The following is a 23,272-nucleotide window of genomic DNA, read 5'->3' on the forward strand; positions in this document are numbered from 1 at the left end:
ATACGCACTACCCACAGCATTGCCTCATCGTGGTGTCTGCACGCAGTCCCACGTAGCGTCAACCACGAACAGCACGGCGTTGGGGGTAAAACAGTAGTTTGCCCACGGTACGCTTTTCAATCCACTGGACGCCAGCCCACGTCATGACTCGTGTCTTTGTCACCCACATCTGAGGGGTTTTGTTGACAGAGCACATTCTGTGAACCACCCGATTCACGAACGTGCTGGTACCGCGGAGGCACCGGTGAGGAGATGACTAACTCTGCCGGCAGACATCAAGCATAGTCAGCCAATGGGAGGGGGTGGTCCGGCAGAATAGAACTTTCAAAGGAGGCTAACAAAAATAAATGTGACTTGCCCACAGCGCTTTGTTGCATTGTGTGCTGGCTTTGAAAACAGAAAACACAATGCGTTTGGATTGGGTGAGCGATGCCTCTGTCATCACGAATTCCTGTCAGGCTCAATTCAAACCGCCATTTCACAATTAGAACGCTCACCACTCCCACGTGTCAGGGATTTAGTTAGAAGAAGCAAAATTAATAGGTTTTAAAATGTCAGGGTAAATAGAGACACGGGACACACAGCCAGCCAGTTTGCCCTCATCAACTCAGCTCAGGGTGGATGGAGATGGCGCCAAAAACAATCCCATCCCGCCATCAAGATAGGTGTTTTTTTTTTTTGCTGAGAAAACATAAATCATTCGTTTTGTGTTATTTTGCAGAATTACAGGTTGTCGTCCTCTTTTTCAACCAGAGAAAATATGAAATGATGAGTATATTTTTCGGTAACCCAAACATAACAAAAAAACTTCAGTCTTAGATCTTCACAGTGTTTGCCGTTGTAGGAGAAAACGTACTTTTCAAAGCACATATTAAAGTTTGCTTTCAGTGGTAGGCTGATTTAAAGTGATCAGAAACTGCATTCACTCCCAGTTTCGCCTGCTTCTTCAGTGTTGGTAGGAGAGAAAATGTAACTATAATGCATGAAAAATTGTCGCAGAAAAGATCTGCGTGTTATTCAAAATGTTTGTGGAGATGTCACAAGGAAAACAACCCGTGCAAATATTATTTGAACCTGAATATTGCAGTAGTCTCTATATCATGACCTTTGTAGTTTTTATTTCTTAATTTGCATTTTGTGCAAGGCTCGGGGGCATAAGAGAACTTCAACTTTCCAGAGTGACAAGAAATCTAATCGGCATTCGAAAAGGTGAGCCTTGTCGGATACACATGCACATGCTACACAAGAAAGTCTGAGGAGAGGATAATGATTTTTACCAGCTATGAACAGAAAATGCAACAAAAAACATATAAAGCGTGAAGACGTATTAAACAGCATATCTTATGCTACTATTATTTAGTAGCTGACAAAAAGAAGCCAGAAAAACATGCTTAAATTAGAGAAGGATATTTAAACACTGACATTTTTTTAAAGATCAGTTATGGTCATTCTGAATGAAACTCAACATCACTGTTGTTTCACCCCAGAGGTTTTCAGACATGTATTCTAAAAAGAGGTAGTTATAGTTCAAATGTTATCTCCTCAACTGTTTCTCTGATTTTCTGAAGTCTAGGAAAGAGCAAATTAAATAATGACGTTCCAGGTGTCAAGAAGTGGGGTTGGAAATGCTGCTTACCACTTTGTGTGCCATCCGTGTGCGGGGAAGCAGTACTTTGAAGTGACCAGTGCTGAGTGCCTTTCGGTGAAAGAAAGGCTGTAAGCCATCACGGAGTGCTGGTGCTGTCTGGATTAAGGCTGCATGCACAGGGAGGACGCGCTGTGCGCTGGCAGAGAACTACCATTCCTAGAAGACCCTGGACTCGTGTGTATAGAGAGAGACAGTGGCCATCTTGGATCTTCAGGTATACCTTTCCTCATGGTTCACGGGGTCTTTTGAAAGGTAATCGTGCTACAATGTTGCTGCCACCAGTATCTCACAACATGGATCTTGGATTTCGGGTGGCAAGACCAAAACTCCTTAAAACCGAACTCTTTGGCAACTGACTTCTGCTGGTCTGCTGTCCTGCCTCCAACAGAGCGGAGATACCCCTTCGGGATGATTCAGGCGCTTTATAAATTATAAATTAAATTAAATTTCTTCATAATGGATTGCTCTATGGACATTTTAGTTTACAGAGAAGTACCCTGAAGTCATGTGTTGTTGAAAATAAACTTCCAAACATATTTCTGAAAATTTGTTTGAACTCTTGAGACTGAGTTACAACTAAAGACTGGGGTTATGAGTTCTGCAAAAAGTCCCTGTGAACGAACAGGAAAGATTCTTAAGAGGACAATTGCACATGGATATAGATTTACACATTCTCTGCAGAATATATTAAGTCCCAGTCTGTGTATAAAAAAATTGGGAGCAACAGGTGTTAATGGTAGTCATTATTTTGCAGTTCTGCAGACGTCAAGTAGAAACTATAATCATCTTCCACAAAAGAGAGTTTAGTGGTGAAGATTGAGGTAGTTATTCAAATCATGCAGGGAAGTGGTAGTGCACAAGTGTTTTTGAAATACTGATGTTTATATGTGTTTACGTTTCAGGAGTTCCCAGTTTCTTATTGATGTGCAGAGCGTTGGTAATACAGAGAGATTACAAAGGTATATCCAGTCACAATTACAGTTACATTTAGTATCTTGAGTGCCAAGTTACTTAAGATATCTTTTTGTCCTGTAGAGACCCACTATAGCCTGCAGATCTCCTTGGCCCCCAGAAGTAATGAGGCAGACTATGGAGTCCTGTAATGCCGTTTTCTCTCTTATTCCCTTCCACTTCCCCTGCTTCTACCACTGGTCCTCATGTCCTTGCGTACGTGGTCATTGATGAGATACAGAAAGAGCAACGCTCCTGTAGGATCCTGTGGCGAAGTTGAGTGCTACCTTAAGCTGGGTTTGTTTAGCAAAAAAAATACAAGACACCAACGAGGCTTAATACATGTTACAACATAGAAAGACATTTATATTTAGATATCGAGGTTGACAATACACACATCACATAAAATTAATTTGCCAGAACTTCATAATGTTTATTACTACCCACTAGAACACATTTTATCAATCTTAGAATATTGGTTCTTATTTTAAATGGGAGTGATCGCTGGCCTCTGCTAGCGGCTCGAAAGCTGATAATCAGCCAGGGAGTACAAGTGACACCCTTACCAGTTACTGATTCCAAGCGTAGGAAAACGCACTTAGATGACAAGCAATTAGCAATTTTCACCTCCATGCACAGTTCAGAGAGTCTAGTTAGAAGTGACATTGGTCAAGACAATATCATTCTGTGGTATTCAGCTAAAATGAAGACAGTTGTAGACTGCTTGGCAGTGACCCTTTAGATGAGAGCGATACCAAAGGGGATGATGGACGGAGCAGTTGAGCAAATCAAACACTCACCCCCAGTCAACTGATCTGGGTTTAATCCATCATCATTCTTTAGCTCACTCCACCACCCCAGTTCAGACATGGCCATATGCAAATCAGTCTGACCCTGTGCCTCATGGGAACAGTCCAGCCCGAACTGCCAAGCCATATCTTCCCTGGACCGGAAATAAGCATCCTGGGACCGGTTTCGGCTTCATAACCCTCATCAGCCAGGCTATCTTGAATCCAGTGGCAAAGTGAGCAAGGGACCCACGTCTGGGCATACCCTGCCAACTTAGGGCGAACAAAGCGATACCAAAGGGGATGATGGACGGAGCAGTTGAGCAAATCAAACACTCACCCCCAGTCAACTGATCTGGGTTTAATCCATCATCATTCTTTAGCTCACTCCACCACCCCAGTTCAGACATGGCCATATGCAAATCAGTCTGACCCTGTGCCTCATGGGAACAGTCCAGCCCGAACTGCCAAGCCATGTCTTCCCTGGACCGGAAATAAGCATCCTGGGACCGGTTTCGGGCTGAACTGGGGTGGCAGAGTGGGCTAAAGAACGGTGATGGATTAAACCCAGATCAGTTGACTGGGGGTGAGTGCTTGCAATGTTCAACACTCCGTCCATCATTTCCTTTGGTTTTTGCTTTGTTCGCCATAAGTTGGCAGGGTATGCTCAGACGTGAGTCCCTTGCTCACTTTGCCACTGGATTCAAGCAAGCCTGGCTGAAGACGGCTGAAATGCCAGAAACCGGTCCTAGGATGCTTGTTTCCGGTCCAGGGAAGACATGGCTTGGCAGTTCGGGCTGGACTGTTCCCATGAGGCACAAGGTCAGACTGATTTGCATATGGCCATGTCTGAACTGGGGTGGCAGAGTGGGCTAAAGAACGGTGATGGATTAAACCCAGATCAGTTGACTGGGGGTGAGTGCTTGCAATGTTCAACACTCCGTCCATCATTTCCTTTGGTTTTTGCTTTGTTCGCCATAAGTTGGCAGGGTATGCTCAGACGTGAGTCCCTTGCTCACTTTGCCACTGGATTCAAGCAAGCCTGGCTGAAGACGGCTGAAATGCCAGAAACCGGTCCTAGGAAGCTTGTTTCCGGTCCAGGGAAGACATGGCTTGGCAGTTCGGGCTGGACTGTTCCCATGAGGCACAGGGTCAGACTGATTTGCATATGGCCATGTCTGAACTGGGGTGGCAGAGTGGGCTAAAGAACGGTGATGGATTAAACCCAGATCAGTTGACTGGGGGTGAGTGCTTGCAATGTTCAACACTCCGTCCATCATTTCCTTTGGTTTTTGCTTTGTTCGCCATAAGTTGGCAGGGTATGCTCAGACGTGAGTCCCTTGCTCACTTTGCCACTGGATTCAAGCAAGCCTGGCTGAAGACGGCTGAAATGCCAGAAACCGGTCCTAGGAAGCTTGTTTCCGGTCCAGGGAAGACATGGCTTGGCAGTTCGGGCTGGACTGTTCCCATGAGGCACAGGGTCAGACTGATTTGCATATGGCCATGTCTGAACTGGGGTGGCAGAGTGGGCTAAAGAACGGTGATGGATTAAACCCAGATCAGTTGACTGGGGGTGAGTGCTTGCAATGTTCAACACTCCGTCCATCATTTCCTTTGGTTTTTGCTTTACCCTTTAGATGAGGCCAGATTTTTCGTCTTTCCCATGATCACTATTCAGTGTGGCTTTTTACAGCCAGGTAACTCACATCTCTTGGTAACTTTGCTGCTGATGCTGTACTGAAGTGCCTAGGAGCCAGCCTGCCGGCAGAGAAAGGGAAAGAGCCTGCTATCCCTGCAGAGGGTGTTACTGTCCTTTGCATACTAGAAGCAGCAGGATCCCAGTGCTGCGAGGGTAAAGTGACCTGTGATCCCTATGAGTGATGGGCGCAGTCTCTTCAGAATAGTGGCCCTCCCTAGACTCATGAAGGGAAGGACACCCAGGTAAACAGTAGGGCTAGGCAGTATCCTTAGGCGCAGTTGTATTGTACCTGCTAGCATTACCTGAGCGATATTCCGTTGTAAGTGTGTATTGAAGTGCAACACGGGGCTGGGCAACCAGACACTGCCATGCTGGGTGATTTGTGTGATGTCCAAGCTAGTGGAACCTCCACACTACCTTCCTGAGAAGCCAGCGACTGCTTTCCATTACTTCTACTTAGAGTCAAGTGATGAAGGGATTGTATTTGGACCAGTTTTCAGAGCCCAAGTTAGGTAGACTGAGGCCCATTTTCTCCTGCTTGCTTCGTGCCCCCCCCCCCACCCGAATGGCATCTGACATTTACAGAAATGACTCCCACATTTTTAGAGGAATGGTACTTGTATGTAATAAAGAAAAATTGACACTTTAAAATCACCTTCCTACAGCCATTCATGTGGAAGGGTGCCAGTCACCAATTACCATTTAAATATGTAGTTACAGTAATCTTTCAAAACTACGACTATGCCAGTGCATCTTGGAATAAAGTACATGTTGTGCAAGATGAGCACGCCTCCAGATGGTATAAATTATGTCCTCATCTCCAGGCCATCAACAACGACTGCCAGCAACTGTATTTACTTTAGTTGCGATCAAGCAGTTAGTTCAGTGGCTATAATATACTTTCATTTGGAGCAGAACAAAAGACTATTCTGGCTCACATAAAATTCTAATTCATGTTTAACTACACATAGCACATGAATAGTCATCCAATATAAAAACAATGTTGAATATAGATCTGAAAGTGTTGGTGACTGCCAATTAGGTTTCTTACTATTGACACCGGCATTCTTATGCAGAAGTGCATGTAAAGCATCTGTGCAGACAGTGACAGCTTCATAGCAGGATTCAGAGTTTCAAAATATTGGAGTGACCTTTGGCCTGCGGAGACTGACTTTGACATACATGGAGTGACCCATGGTCTGCAACAAGTGACCCGATGCTTTACATGAAGTGACATCTTGCAGGCAGCGTCATTTTTGACATACATTGAATCCTGCAAAAAAAGTGGTCCTTACCTACCTGGAGAAATTCCTGGCATGCACAAAGTGGCATCTCACATACTTGGATTGGGTGGTAACCTGCAAGGAATGGCCAGTTGCCTACAGGGGGCGTACACCAGCTCTGAGTGCCTTGTGGCTGTAAAAAATGACATATCTGGAGATGGAGTGACCCTGGATTCCTGTTCTGTTGTGTAAAGAACAAGTGCAATTTATATGGCCATGTGCAGGGCTGGATTGGACTTTCTACCATTTCCCTGGAGACTACAGGCTAGGAGGCTGGTTTCCCAGTAGGATGGGCTCCTATCACCAACCCATGCCCCAATGGCCCTACTGCAGTCATGGCATCGTGCAGTGTGGGTCTGGTTTCAACATTTGTGCCAGGGTTGTATTTAGTTTCCAGCCTGGCCCTGTGATACTTGTTCCATTTGTGAGTGATTAGGGAGAGGATTTGGCCTAAAGGCCAGAACTGATGGCTTTAGAACTGGGGAATCAGGTTTGAGTCCCAGAGTCAGCTCAGCATCCTGTGATTCTAGGCAAATCACTTAATCTCTCCGTGCCTAAAAACAGTAAAAAATAATGTGTCCTTGTCTGATATAACTGGTTCTCATGTAAAGTGCTCCAATACTTTTGGGGTCAAGTTCGCGCTATATAAATCTGCAAAAAAAAGAAATTAGGAAGATTGCTTGTTATTCCGTGTGCACAAGTGAAGTGTGCACTGCTGATGTGCATGTAGTTCCTCTTTTATGTGTAGACAGAAATCTTGCATCTAGGGCTCCCTTTGGCCCTTGTGCACACCATGCTCCCCACTTCGCATACCCACTTTATCATTACTCTTCTCCTCTGCCACCCTATTGTGATTGTCGGTTGGCCATTATAGAATGAAAATGCGCTGATTAGACTTCACTGACATACAGCACTGTTACAGAATAAGCAGCAGCAGTGCAGGCGTCTCTAACTTCAGCAAAAGGTGTGAGGAGCACACACATCCCACATACAACATGCAGCAGTGCAACGTTCCCTGTGTGTGGTAAATATGCTTTTGTTACCCATATGCTAGCTGTCCTGTTTATTACTCAACCTTAAAAACATACCAAAGCCAAAATGAGTGGCATTGACAATACTTATTTGCTTTATATTTCCAACCCCTCACTATTCCTTCTAACCCTCGCAACCGCTCACCATTCCTTTTCACCATCGCGTAAAGTGTTCAAGGCTGCAGTGGTGGCACCTCGGCTATGGGGAAAGAGCATCGCCCCCCCCCCCCCCACACTGCCAGCAGCCTCAAAACGTGTAAAATAAAGCAATAATAAAACATATTTATTATCGTTTCATTTTTCCTCTGAGGGCCGAGTCTTGGGGGCGGGGCCATCGCGATGGCTGTCATGGTGGGCAAAGTTATCAGTGCACATGTCGGTTTGGCTGCCCGTCTTAGGATGGCCAAACCAACATGCGCACTGAGCTGTCTCCAACACGAGCTGCGTGGCCGGGTTAGAGACAGCAGGCACAGGCTTCCAGTCTCTCTCTGCGAGTGCAAATCGAGTGCGCTCATGCCAATCCTGATGCTGCTCTCAGCAGCATTAGTGCAGCGTCTGGATTGGCTGCAGGGGAGTCTGGGAGCATGTGCCTGCAGTGGATAGGAGCCAGAGAGGAGCGGAAGAGTGGCGATGTGGCAGGTAAGTTATATGTTTTTTGTTGTGTGTTATGTCATGAAAAGGCAGGCGGAAAGGCTCTTTGGGGGCCCCTAGAAGGGCGCACTTTCTCTCCGTTAAGGGGCCTGTGGGCACCCAAGGTGCCCCCCAAACATCCATGCATGGTGTGTTAGGCACCGCATGGTGCCTGCCACATTGTGCATGGATGTTCTGAAAGTGTATTTTTTCTATTGTGGCTAGTACTGCAGCCCGCTGCACAAGCTGCAATAGAAAACACACTTTACAACCGTCGTGACGGCGGTCGCATCGTAATGAAAGCAGCGGGACCGCCGACTCCTTGTCGGGCGGTCATGTTTCCGCTACAGTGTCGGTCGGACGCTCGTCTGAACGACATCGTATTTAGGTCCAAAAAGTCCACATAAAATTCTTGATATGTAGGTGGGTGCCATTTGCATATCTTATGGATGAACGCTTTTGAGATTGTATATAATGTAGAAGTTGGGCAAGAAAATGCCTGCCCTATTATAATATTTATAAAAAGTGCAGCCCATCATTTTATGTCAGAAATTTGTTGTAAAAATAATAGCCCGGTTTGCCATCATTTCATTGGGTTAACATATCTTGTCCATGTTGTTCTATATTGTATACTTCAATGCGGTCCAACCATGAAAACATTCTAAATGTTTCTTTTTTTTTTCAGGAACTTCTTCTAATTGCCACTCTCCTAAAATCAGCTGGTGCATCCCAAACTGTCTTTGGGGAGCGTTTGCCAGTAACCTTGGTCTCTACATTGTCTAAATTGCCTGTCAAAACAAATTGGCCTCCTCCATGTGTTGGAGCACCACTCTACTATATCACCACACACTCATGGTTCTAGGTACCAAACAATCATCCAGCTGCCATGAATGAGAATCTGTTAGTCTAAGAGGTTAAGTTTAATCAGGATGCTATACATCTGTGAGAACATGAGGTATGTAGGGTAATATTGAACAAGTTACTTACCTTCAGTAACGATGTATCTGTAAGAGACATATGTTAGTTATAGATTCCTTACCTTAGAATTACCCCCAATAGTTAGACTGGATCAGGAGATTTTTTTCTTAGCAGTACCCCTGCGCGTCAGTGGGTGGTGTCGGTCAACTCGGTGTCCGTCATCAGCATCATGGTCGCTGGGATGATATCGTGGTGTCTACTTAGACCGGCCCCTGCGAGCTGATGTCAGTTCTGACACGACTTTCCACACCAGAAGCGCAGAGCAATGAAAGACACTGACCACTGGGGCGCAACAACTAGGGCCCTGCAAGGGAGTCCCTATCTCTAAAAGACTGTTCGCAGAGTGGGGAGGATGGATGGGGCGGTAAGGAATCTATAACTAATATATGTCTCTTACAGATACATCGTTACCGAAGGTAAATAACTTGTTCATCTGAAAGGGACAGTTAGTTATAGATGCCTTACCTTAGAATAGATACCCCAGCAATACCAACCCTGGAGGAGAGTCTGTAAACCAAGTTCACACCAGAAAGTCCCGGAGGACAGAACGGGCAAAATAGCCATCCCTCCGGACTTGGCTGTCCAGGCAGTAATGTCTGGGGAACGTGTGCAAGAATGCCCACGTGGCTGCCTGACAGATGTCAAGAAGTGGGACTCCATGTGACAATGCAGTGGTTGCTGCTGTAGCTCTAGTGGAATGAGCACGTAGCCCCACTGGAGGTTCTTTTTTCGATAAAGCGTAGTAGATCTTTATACAAAGGATAACCCATCAAGAATGGTACCCTTTTGAACAGCCTGGCCTTTTTTGGCACCTACGTAGCCAACGAAGAATGATCATCCACCCGTAAGTCCATCGTGCCGTCAAGGTAGAAAGATAGTGTACGTTTAGGGTCCAGACGGTAGAGTTTCTCCTCCTCCTTGGAAGGGTGCAGAGGTGGAAAAAAGGTGGTCAAAGTGATCATTGGTCCAATGTGAAATGGTGAAACCACTTTAGGAAGGAACAAAGGCCTCGTCCTAAGCACCACTTTGTCGAGATGCACAGAGAAGAAAGGGGGCTTAGAAGATGAAGCTTGAAGCTCATCCACTCTGCGAGCAGATGTGATGGCAACAAGGAAGGTCGGTTTCAGAGTGAGGAGCCTGAGAGGACAGTTGTGAAGAGGCTCGAAGAGAGCACACATACAATAAGTTAAAATAAGGTTCAAATCCCACTGGGGCATTATGAAGGGAGAAGGAGGAAAGAGATGAATAAAGCCCTTAAAGAGGTTATTTACAATAGGAGACTTTAATAAGGATGGCTGATCCGGTAAGTGAAGGAAAGCAGAAATAGATGCAAGGTAGCCTTTAAGAGTGCCCAGGGCAGAGCTCTTATGGGCTGAAGAAATAGATACAGAAGGTCCTCTGAAAGAGGGGCAAGGAGGGGATCCACTGCCTTTGCTGCTCACCATGCCACAAACTTGTTCCATCAACAGGCGTATACCGTTTTTGTGGTGGGACACCTGGCGCCAGGATGACATTACAGACTTTGGGTGGAAGGTCAAAAGCTGTAAACTCGCAGGAAGAATCCTTATCAGACAATTCCGACTAGCAAGGGTGTGTATAGAGATCACTGACGAGAGGTGTTTTGATGTGGTTAAAGAGACGGGTGCAAAGGTAAAGGGAAAAACAACAGGGGTCCTTAATGTACTACAAAGGCTGAAACGAGGGAGATGTAATGTACGTTGTGAAGAACGATATGGTATTGCAGAAATGGTTGGCAATGAAAATGTTAATAAAAAGAGTTAAAAAAGAAAAAAAGCTGTAAACTGTCGCCGCTCAATCTCCACGCAAGGAGTGGAGGCTGGACAGGTTCGGGTGAAGAACTGTCCCCTGCTGCTGCGACAGAAGATCCTCCCGAAGGGGCAGTCTGATTGGAAGATCGATGGCCATGCTCAAGAGCTCGGGGTACCAGACTCTTCGTGCCCAGTCCGAAACCACAAGAATAACTTTGGTCCGGTTGCACTTGAACTTCTTCAGTACTCGGGGCAGAAGTGGTACAGGCGGAAAGGCGTGTAGGAGGCCGCAACTCCACTCGCAAAAAAAACCAATGCCGAGCGAGAGCCGCCTTGGAAACAGCAACGTCCAGAATTGCTGACATTGCCCGTTCTCTTTGGTGGTGAACAGATCTAACCAAGGCTCTCCCCACCACTGAAAGAGACACTGCACCACCTCTGAGTGAAGACGCCACTCGTGATCTACCAGGCACTGACGCTGAGTTCATCCGCCCTGGCGTTCAGGAAACCTGCCAGGTGTTGAACCACCAGGGACATGCCCTGATGTCCCAGTCATGTCCAGAGGCGAAGAACCTCTACACACAGGGTTCACGACCCCACCCTGCCCTGTTTGTTGCAGTACCACATGACGGTGGTGTTGTCTTTGAACACGTGCACCACTTTCCCTCAGGGAGAGGAAGGAAATGCTTTCAGTGCCAGGTGGATCGCCCGGAGCTCCAGCAGATTGATATGGAGCCCGGACTCAGGGTCATTCTCACCGAAATCCGGGCTAGAGGCTGAAACATCAGTATCATAGCCCGCATATCCGAGAGTCGCTGCTCGGGAGGATATGCCCGAAACTGCAGTGTGTCCAGAACAGCTCAGATGAAAGGGAGCGTCTGAGAGGGAGTCAAGTGTGACTTCAGCACGTTGATAGTGAACCCCAGGGAATGCAGAAGGTCCACCGTAGTCTGGAGATGAGAGACGACAGTCTGGGGCGAGCCAGCCTTCAACAGCCAGTCGTCGAAATAGGGGAAGACTGGAACCCCTGATCTGCGCAGATGAGCTGCGACCACCGCCATCACCTTCGTGAACACCCGAGGAGCACTGGTAAGGCCAAAGAGAGCACGGTGAACTGAAAATGCTTATGGCCTACCACGAACCATAGGTAGCGTCTGTGAGCTGGCAGGACGGGGATATGGAAATAAGCGTCCTGCAAGTTCAGTGCCACCATCCAGTCTCCAGGGTCGAGGGCAGACAGGACCTGAGCCAAGGTGAGCATTTTGAACTTCTCCTTGTAGAGGAAGCTGTTGAGGGTCCTTAGATCTAGGATAGGACCCAGGCCTTTGTTATTCTTGGGCAACTGAAAGTAGCGGGAATAGCAGACACAACCTACTTCTGGCCCAGGGACCCTCTCGATGGCCCCCTTGGCCAAGAGAGCTGAGACTTCCTGGCAGAGAAGCACCAAATGATCCTCCGACATGCGATCGAAAGACGGTGGCATGGAGGGAGTAGTAGTCTGGAAGGAGAGGGAATAGCCCCTTCGGACAATTTGCAAAACCTACCTGTCTGACGTGATGGATTGCCAGTAGGGGAGGTGATGGTGAATCCTGCCGCCCACTGGCCGTTGATGGTCCTGAGAGGTTAGACTAGGAAGGCTTGGAGGCTGCCGAAGAAGGGAAAGGGTGGAATGGCCTGCCCGCTGGCTCCCAGACCAGCGAGATCGCTGGGTCCCACGTCCGCGGCCACGCAGAGGCTGGGCAGCTTGCGTGAACCAGTGGCTAGACTGGGCCGAACGAAAGAGATTAAAAGCAAATTGGAGTGGATGAGAAGGCGCAGCGAGGTCCAAAGATCTGGCCGTAGCCTGAGAATATTTAAAGCGCTACAGCGCCGAGTCTGCTTTGTCGCCAAAGAGGTGACGGCCATCAAAGGCATGTCCATCAAGGAATACTGGACATCCCCCGAAAAGCCAGATGTCCTCAACCAGGCATAGCGACGAGGGGCTACCGACGTGGCAAATGTTCTGCCTAGTGAGTCGGTGGTTTCCAGTCCACATCTTATCGTGAATTTGGCTGTATCCCTCCCATCCGCCACTGTCTGAGCGAGAACAGCTTGGGCGTCCTATGGCACTGAGGCAGCACTTGCACAACCGAGTCCCAGATGGTACGGGAGTATCGGCCCAAGCGGCACGCGGTATTCACAGACTGCAGTGCTAAGCTGGAGAAAGAAAACATGCGCTTCCCAAGGGGAAAACTGGGTCGGCCGGGGCCGGGCGATGGCGGCGGGTGATCGTCCTTTCCACAGGAGCCCTTGGGCTGGACTTGAACCAGGTGCCCACAAGGACGTCAGTGAGGGCTTCATTGAAGGGCAATAGGGGTTCGGAAGTGGATGCCGCAGGTTGAAAAACGTCTGTCAGGAGGTTAGTCCTGACCGCCACTAAAGGGAACTCACGGCCCAAGACCTCGGCCGCCCTTGTCACCACCACAGCGTAGGACGCTCCCTCCTCCGTAGCCACGGTAGGGGGAGAAAACATGCCAAGGTCTGTAGAAGTGTCCAGACCACTGGCATCACCCAGGCCCTCTATCCAGTCCGGCTCTTCTAGCATGTCTTCTAAAGGGTCCAGCGACCCTTCCCAGTCCTCAACACCACCTTCTGGGTGATAGGTAACACCAGGGTTGAACAGGGGAACAGAAGTACCCTCTGGTGTCAGATCCGACGTCGGTCCGGGTCCATCTCGGGGGTGAGGATCGAGACGGCATCGACCGGGGTCACGGTCGGCAACAGGGGCGTTGACGCCGGGGAAGGTAGGGTAAGATCGACCGGCGTTGGTCCGGATCCAGGCCTGGATCCGCGGGGGCCCTCTGGAGCCGGAGCTCCCAGCATTGAAGGCCCCAACCACCTACGCGAGCCTGAAGGCGCACCGGCAGTGTCGGGCTGCCCAAAGACGAGGTGGAGGGCCTCATAGAACTTACGAAGTTGGGCAAGGGACGCTCTGGGTCCCGGAAATGGAGGGAGGCACAGAGTCGTCCCTAAAGGAGGCGAAGGAGCCTTAGAGCAAAGACGCTCTGGGTCCCGCGTCGCATCAGCCGACCGACAGGGAGTAGGTGAAGAGCACCGGTGCTCTTCGCCTTCTTCTTGTGCTTCGACTTACCCGAAGAATTTGAGAATGACGAGGTGTGGGGGCTCTGTGAGCTGCCTCAAGTCTTTCCTCTCAAACGAGACCGAGAGCCACGTGTGCCATCCGCCGGGCCTCCAAGAGCTTTCGGGACTGCTCCCGCAAAGACTTTGGATTCATGGCCCAGCAGTCGGAGCACGACTTCGGGTCGTGGTCGTGGTCACGCTCCGGACACCAAAGGCACATGAGGTGTGGGTCCGTCACAGCCATCAGCCTGGCACAAACCTAGCAAGACTTGAACCCAGTCCAACGGTGGGCCATCCCTCGCATACCAGGAGTTGAAGACTCGAAAAAGCAGTCGACAAAAGGTTGAAAAAGTTTAGTCAAAAAGTGACAAAAGAGGTAGCTCTCACCGGATTTACGCTAGGCTGGCGCAGAAAAAAGAATTGACATCAGCACGCAGTGATGGCCTCTAAGTAGACACCACAACGTCATCCCAGCGACCATAATGCCGACTACGGACGCGGAGTCGGCCAACGCCACCCACCTACGTGCAGGGGTACTGCTAAGAAAAAATTCTCCGGATCCAGTCTGACGCCTGGGGGTAATTCTAAGGTAAGAAATCTATAACTAACTGTCTCTTTCAGATGTATGTAGCGGTGCTATTTCGAGTCTGATGCAGAAATCTCTAGGCATCTGTCCTGCCCTTTCCTGGGTTCGGGAACTGAAATGCTTGCTGATTCACTGATTTCTACACATCTGGCATCCCTTAGGAATCCAGTTCCCAATCAAGCCAAGAAGTCCATTCAAGTGCTCTTTGCCCTTGCTGCACAGGATTAAATCCGGTGTTCGGTCCTTCTTAAAGTACAGAATCATCATATTTCCTGTCAACAGATGTTATTCGCTCAGATTTTGGGCACATGCAATTCTGCGGTGCTGCTGCTTATAGATCTTAGTGCCTTGTACGATACTGTGTCCCATAACATACTAATTTAGTGGCTCTGGGACTGTGGGGTGGGTCACAAAGCGCCGACTTGGATTGCTTAGTTCCTGTAGGGTCGCACTTTTCAAGTGTCACAAAAACCCTATGAGTCAGAGGTTTTTCCTTTGAGACAAGGAGTGCAGCAGGGCTTTTCAGTGAGCCCTCATTGTTTAATGTGTACATGCGACCGCTGGCAGAGATCATCAAGCTTTATGGATTTACCATCATATCATAGGCAGATCACATGCAGCTTAACATCACGCTGTTACAGAATTCGGCCCGTATGGCCTCTGCCCTGTGCTGCTATCCTACAGAGATTGCTAGGTGGATGGACCTAAACTGTCTCAAACTCTACGTTCGGGAAGACAGAGGTCATCTCCTTGCACAACCAGGCAAACATCTGGTCCACTGCATGGTGGCTTCAGGAGCTGAGTTCAATCACTGTTCCCAAACCTAAGACCAAGAACCTTGGTGTATGGTTTGACAATAGACTATCATTTGATAGTCAAATCACTGCAGTGGCGGGCATATGTTTTGGATTGCTGAAAATGCTGAGTAAAATCTTGTGCCTGTTGCAAGCATCAGCTCAAAAAACGGTGATTCATGCATTCGTCAAGCCTTGATTATTGCAATGTCTGTATCTTGGAGTTATTCAGGGAAGAATTAAAAGACTCCAGAGAGTGCAAAACTCAGCAGCACGCCTACTACTGAATTTTCCGATGCGTGTGTCTATTGGGTCTGCGCTCAGGAAATTGACGATAAAGCAGAGATCAGCTTTCAAAGCACCGTGTTACTGCCACACGGCTTTTGCCAATAAAGGACCGGGATACTTTCTATCCCTAGTGAAACCATACATACCTTTGAGGAACTTAAGATCAGCAGGGGAGATGTTGCCGATTGTCACTAGGGTAAAGAGAGTTTGCTCTGGAGGTAATTCTTTTGGTCATCTGGGGCCACATTTATGGAACGCATTGCCCCTGTCGCTTCATCAGGTGCAATCAGAAGAGCATTTTAGGAGTAGACTTAAAACCTGTTTTTTCAGGCAGGAGGTTTGAGAGTTTAGAGTTGTGCGTAGGATGTGGAGTCCTACCTCTAGCCCTGGGACACCTCATGTGAGGTAGCTAAGCGCTTTATAAAATATTTTATTATTATTAAAAAGGGATGGCAGTAACGCTTGCAAATAGACTAAAACACTGGAACTTGGTCTAAATACCATCATTTTTAGCTACTATTCCACTCTCGACAAGCCATAATTGGGCCTAAGGACAAGGCCCAAATAGACAAAAACTGGTCTGGGGTTTCTTGTGTTCCGAGAGGACTTGTACTGGCTCTGCAGCACGGGGATTGGATGGGAGTCCGTCCCAGGGGCTGCTGGGACCTCACCCAGGAAGAGGAGGAGAAGCGGCACGACACCGGAGGCAGCCGGCTGCTGAATGTAAGGTACGTTTTATTTCTATTTTATATTGTATTGTAACCCCCCCCCCGTGCGCAACACCCCACGCTGGCAGCAGCCGTCTCCTCACATCTCGCTACAGGGATCCAGTCACCAGGATCCCTCACTGGACCTGGTTTACTGTTCTCTTCCTCACATGGCACACTGGTCTTAGCAAGCAGGCAGGCACTGGTGCTCCAGGCTCCAGAGGCAGGTGGTCTTGAATTATCTGGGTGATGTCTCCTCAACCAGCTGGGAGAATGGCAGGCTTTGGCCACCAGTCCTGGTCTAAGGAAGAAGTTTTGCAGAACTTCTCCTCCTCGCGTAGCCTGATTGGCTGCTAGACAGTTGACAACTTTGGGGGGCCTCGAGCTCCCCCTGTTATAGTCCATTTCCAGACAGCAAATGTGATTTAGAGTCTGAGTCTTTGAAGTTTAAGTTGGGGGTCTGCTTACATTTGAAGTGCCCTTTCCTCTACCCTGCCTCCCGAAATCAGTCTGTCACAGCAAGAGCGACTCCAAATCTGATAGTCTCACAACACTGACCATGAGAATGGCTATAGTCTCACTCCTGGATTTCAGCCACTGCGACATGTGTATCAAAAGGTTACCCCAGGGCCTCAACCCTACTCTTTATGATTCTCTTATCAGCCCCAACTCCTTCCTCAGATGTGCCCAGGCCCTTTCCTAGTGACCTCTCTCTGAATCAAAGAGCACCAGTTGAAGTATACTGAAGATCCTGGCTCTCCCTTCCTCCAGTGTGTCCCACCCAGCTCACAGGGATGCAGCAACCCACTAATCCTCTACCTCCTCATGTACATCTACTTAGCCCTGGGTCTCCCAAACTGGAACCCAGAATCTTCCAAGTAACGCGGCATTCACAGGCTCACATACACCCAGGACATGGGATTTGAATTTTGACAATATCTAAAAAATCTAAAACATTGCATGAAAACGTTCCGTGAATCCATGCTTCCGTTCCCATCCTCTGAATAAAAGCAATAAATAAGTATTCAATGTATTTCCCTAGTTTGTAATGCAGTTAGTGGTCCAATTGTCCTACAATACTCAATTTCTTGCCCTTTCTGTAATATGTAAGAAGCAGCTGCTTCCTCTCTTGTACATCGACCAGTCTGGGATCAAAAATAATTCAGCTGTCTATAAATCTCTTTCTCATTCTGCCAGCCTAATTGTATGGATTTTGCATATAAAAGTTACCACTTTTTAACATTTTCGAAATTCTTCTTTATGGATGCCTGTTTTGCCTTGTTACATATGCCCGTGCATCGTGTAGTAACATATATATAGGCTTCAAGAGTATCCCATATCACCTCCCTAAGAAGCTGTTGTCTGATTATTTCTAATAAATTCAGCTAGATTTTGTGTCATATAATCATAATATGTCTTATCCAGGAATAGTGTATAAAAAAACATCCATCCTCTAAGCACTTCTGATGATTGCGGCATGGTATATTATATGAGTAATGGATGATAATCGGAGGCTATCACAGTAAATTTATACTTCAATTTGGGATAAATGATTATAGGGCACAAATACCAGATCTTTAAGAGAGTGCAATTTATAAACAGGTGAATAAAAAGTAATAAGTTGCTTAAGCATGTTTGTAGCCTTTCGTACGTTAGTCACTGACTGCGTCGTGCGGGTTGGATGTGTCAACATGATATGGTTGGAGGGAGAAGAACGCTATTCCTGGACTCTGAGGACTACTAGACCTACAGACCATTGAAGAACAAAGGAAGGGGAGAAGGAAACAGACCCTTTCAATTGGGCCTAGTGCTATAAAGCTCTGACATCGGGCCAGCTGTGTGGGGAAGAGAAGAACGCTGCTCCAGGACTGGTGGGAGTAATAGCCCCAAAATCTTTTGAAAACTGAAGGAAGGAGAGGATGATGCAGGCTCTTTCAATTGGGACAAGCACTATATAAAGTGTTGACATCGGACCTTCTACCTGGAACACTCACAGGCTGCGCCAGACGAAGCCGGGGCCAATGGTGGGTCCATAACAGCCTTCAAAGCCAGGGTAGGTCCCCACCCCCAAGGGTCTTGGTTTTTTCACCACAGCCCCTTCTTTGTTTTCGTGAATTGCAGACCTAGGAAGGTACCGTTTGTACTGTTGTAATTTTAGCATGGCAAAGTGACTATTTTTGGATATTACTTGTCTATTGTATTGTATTTTTTCTTTCATGGGTATTGGTCTCGAACTGTGCACTACAAGAACAATTTTCATTGTCAGAAAGATTAATTGTAACATTAATGGATTATTCGCCCAATCAACCTGTGGCTTAGGTTATATATTTTAGCTGATTAACAGCAGGTCTTATTTTGCGCCTTAGTGTTACTTTTGGGTAAACCTTTTACACTTTCTACATCTAAAATTCTCCTTCGTGGATAGTAATAACAACAACAATTGTCGCGCTGGGACAAAAGAAAGGCTAGTGGTAGCCCTGCAGGCTTCCTAAACCATAAAAAGACAAGCAAACACACAGCTGAAAACTGTATGACAGAAAATATTGACATATTGATAGAAGAGGTTGAATCACTGCTGAATGTCAAGGCTTCTACAAAAGATACTTCATAAAATCGAAGAAATGTAGCAAAATATTTTGATAAGAAATAGAGATGGCCCCAAAGGGGTTCTTCATTTCCCAAATCTTGCCAATTGTGAAATAAAAAACCTGACTCAAATTTAACATCAATGGCTAACCTGCCAAGTCCAACTTCTGAAGGGTGCCTTTAGAGCCACTAGTTACATGCTCCAATAGGTATGAAACCCTTCAACCACATTTAAATAATGAAATAGATGACCCACTATTGGTTCCTGAAAGTGATACTAACTTGTTATCGAAGTTCCAGCTTGATTGTCCCGCTCAGCCAACTACTGATGTGTGCAAATTAATTAAGGATTTAGGCCAGGAGGTAATTGGCTTAAGAAGAGTTGAGAATAGCCTTGTTGAAGTTTTCCAGAGGAATTATGCAGTGCCACCCAATTTACGGCTGAAATAGCCAATATTAGTGGAGGGTTCTTGTGGTAATTCCACCTCCGACCCTCAGAGGATTAATCAGAAATAGGCAGGTGGAGATATCCACATCAGGGGAATAAGTGGTGTGGTGCCACCAGGGAGCCAACCAAGCAGTGAAATGACTAAACAAAGGGGCTCTGGAAATAATGTAACAACCCAAAAGGTCGATGCATCCAGCAAAATTCTAAAAAAACTGAGCTGCCCCATAATCCGGATTGTAGCGACTTTGGGCCACTTGCGTAGGAAGATGCGGGAAAGGGCACAACATTACTATTTCACATTTAACCCATATGATACTTATAAACATAGAAAAGCTCCCTTGATCAAAATGTTATTTGTTTGACACACATTCCAAAACTTCAGAGTGGCATGTACAAAAATCAGGATTCCCTAAAGAGCAAGGTTATCCACTAGATCCGAGTTGTTTGTGGTTGTTGCTCCATTGTTCGGTTCGACATTACCCATGTAAACCACGTTTCAGCTCCATAAGAACAGTGGGACCACATTGTGATCAAACTTGTGCATTCTTGCCTCATAAGGGGCTAGTCATGCCGGTGCTAAGATGTCCATTAGCTGGGGGTTCAGCTACCCAGCTACAGTTTAGGCCGCCACATAATACGCAATTCATGTGCATAAACACAAGTCCCAAAAAAACTTGTTTTACCCGTGGCAGTACTCTGACAAACTTTGAGAGCTCCATTTTTAAAATTATTGATTGATTCTATGGACCGCTAATGACAACTATGCCAGAATCTATAGAACAGATATCACAATCTATTTATAATTTGAACAGTGAAATGTTGATGAGCTCTTATACCCCCAGTAATTGTAGCCTCGTGTATAGTAACAACATGGACATGTCGGTCCCTCGCCTCTCTTCTTTTAGAATTAGCTGAAGTAATGAATATAGCCCCACAGAGCTTCCTGAGAAGTCCTTAATTAGCTGGAATATTTCAGTGCTAAACTTTTGAATTAGTGGACCCCAGCTGGGGTATGTTTATAGAAAAATGTGATTTTTATTTATTTCAGGAAACATGGGCTACCACATACGATGTGATACAGAACTTGCAGTATTGAGGCTCACGTTCCAAAATCGGAAGGCCATATGGATGCTTGACAACTTGGGTCAAAATTTCGCTCAATTGTAGATTAAGACACATTAATGCATGTTGAGAGGGTATGTTAGGATTACCAGCCTTGTAAGTGGTAAAACTATTGCTTTGTTAGACCGCTACAATAGATGTACCACAACCCCTGCAACAGGGAGTCTACCATTCTTATAAAACTGGGTAATATTCTAAAATCTATTGATAAAGGTGGTTAATTAATTATTGCAGAATATTAAAATACATCTTTTGAATCAATAGGGCTGGTCTCTGAGCTCACCAAAGATGAAAATGAGCATTGGGTTGTTATTCTCTGCCAGGTATAGCGGGTCGAAGGCAGCTTTCCAATTAGTAACACTATCATTGTCTTAAAGCATTCATGCCTGCAATGGTTGAATATGACAGCCCTGCTCAATCTACGTTTAGGCGGGGTAGCTCTATGACTAATATTGATTATATTATTTTATGTTGGATCTCCGTATCTGTTAGAGACATCTAGCCGTAGATTCCTTTCCTTTGAATTTCCCAGGTGTCAGACTGGATCCAGAAGACTTTTCTGCGAGCAATACCCTTGTGCCCCAGTAGATAGTGCTGGGCGGCTCCGCATGATGTCGTCTCCGCCGTTGTGACGTCTGCGTCACGTATATAGGTGCCACCTTGGTGCGCTGACATCATTTGTTTTCGTTCAGCGCCAGTTAGCGCGGATCCGTGAACAGAGCTACCCTCTGTCACTTTTATTTTAACCTTTTTTGGTGTGTAGGATATCCAAGAACACTTCTGGATTAAATCCATGCAGCGACTGTCACCGCAACATTTTGGTAGTGGATCCACACCTGGTTTGTCTTTGGTGCCTGGAGCGCAACCACAACTCGAAGCTGTGCTCCGACTGACAGGCCATGGCGCCGAAAGCTTTGAGGGAACAGACCCTAAAGCTACTTCTGACCCTGTGCTTGGAACCACGTTGTTCGTCCCGGAGGTCTCGTTCATGGTTCTGATCAAGCGGAAGGACCAGGCACCACTCCGGGAGCCCAGAGTCTTGGTCCTCCCACTCGAAGTCTTCGAGTCGGACAGGTAAAAATCATAAAAAACACAAAAAGTTGAAGCGTGCTTCAACTTCTCCCCATCGGTTGGCTGACGCGACGGTGGAGCCTTGCCGTTCTAGGCTTCGTTCGGCTGAACCTGCATACTGAGTCGGCTCAGGACTTCCCGGCCTTCCCGGGAGCACCCCCTCCCGGCTCACAGAATTTTATGATGCCATATACCTTATATTTTGGTGACCTGACCCTCTCTGCATGCTTTTGGGCCCGGAGGCTCCAGTGGGGGGGGGGGCTCCATTGGGTTTCTAGCCGGTCATTCTGGCCCCGGGGCCTAGGACCCCCACCCCCTTCATGGATCCAATAATGAATCCAGACCAGCCCCCACATTGAGACTCTCTACACTCTGGCACCCACCAGTGGCGCCAGCCCCATTCTTATCCCCGATGACCTGCAGACGGATTGGCACCTACTGACGCTGATTCCAGCGCGACAGAACTCTTTGGTCCTAGGTCAGTTCCTCAGCCTTAGTCTGAAGGGCAAGGAATGGAGCAAGACTGGGAAGGGTCGCTGGACCAGCCAGAGCAAGAAATGGACTGTACGAGGAATTGGGTGAGCCCAGTGATCTGGACACCTCTCCAGATTCTGCTCTGCTTTCTCCTCCTACTTTGGCTATGGAGGAGAGAGCTTCATAAGTTATGGTGGTGCATAGGGCAGCTGAGGTCCTTGACTTCAGCTCCCTTCTGTGGCAGTCATGACGAACATCTTGACGCAGGTCCTGTAGCCGGATGTCTCCTACTCGGAACCCCTCCTGCCTTTCAATGAAGCCTTAAAAGACCAAGCCCAGCACAGGGGCTCCTGTGAATAGGACAATCGCTTGCAGCCATCGCCCTGCACCAGGTGTCCAAAGTTCCTCCCCAATCGCCCTATCCCAGAGAGGTTGGCGATCCAAGCCTCTACATCTCAAGGCACGTTCCCCTCTGCACCCCTGGACAGAGAATCCAAGAGGCTGGACAGTTGGGGCAAGAAAATGTTTTTTTTCGCCAGCCTTGTATTGTGGTTGGTGAACCTACTGGAAGGTTACCCCCACTCCTTGTGGAAAATGATTGCGCAAGTTCTGCTACAGGTCCCGGAGGAGGCACAGGTCATCTTCTCACAAGCAGTATCAGATGGGAGAGATGCAGCAAAGTTTGTCTTTCGTTGTGGGCTTGACACGAACGACTGGCTGGGCACCAAACGTGGCTGTTCGACTCCACGCCTGGCTGAGAACTTTTTGTTTTCCTGGGGATGTCCAGGCTTCCCTTATGGACACGCCCTTTGATGGCACCCGCCTCTCTCTTCAGAGACAAAGCAGACAAGACCCTAAAGCGCTTTAAGGACTCACAGGCTATGCCAAGTCCTTGGGCCTCTCAATGGCCATATGTCCCCGGTCTGCTTTTCGCCCCTTTTGTGGCTATGGAAGGTGCTTTTAGCAGCGCCAGCCATACCAAGGCGGCACAAATTCAGCAGCCTCTGGGCCACCATGGGCGCGGCTCGTTCTGACCCCATAGGTCAGTCGGCCAGAGGTCGGGTCAGTCCACCACCCCCATGCTCCCTCAAACTCCAAACCCTCCTAGTCTGGCCCTTCAGGATCATGGGTGGCCAGTTTGTGACAGGAGCAGCCATAACCTCCACTATTGGCAAAAGGTAGGTTCTTCAGAAATTGGCTCCAACTTATGACCGGCTAATGGAGGATCACCTGACTTTGCTCCAGAAGGAAATCTTGACTCTCTTGGGTAAGGGAGCCACAGAGAAGGCTCCGGCACCA

The sequence above is a fragment of the Triturus cristatus genome, chromosome 5_2 (assembly GCF_964204655.1).
Source record: "Triturus cristatus chromosome 5_2, aTriCri1.1, whole genome shotgun sequence".
In the NCBI taxonomy this organism is placed as follows: Eukaryota; Metazoa; Chordata; class Amphibia; order Caudata; family Salamandridae; genus Triturus; species Triturus cristatus.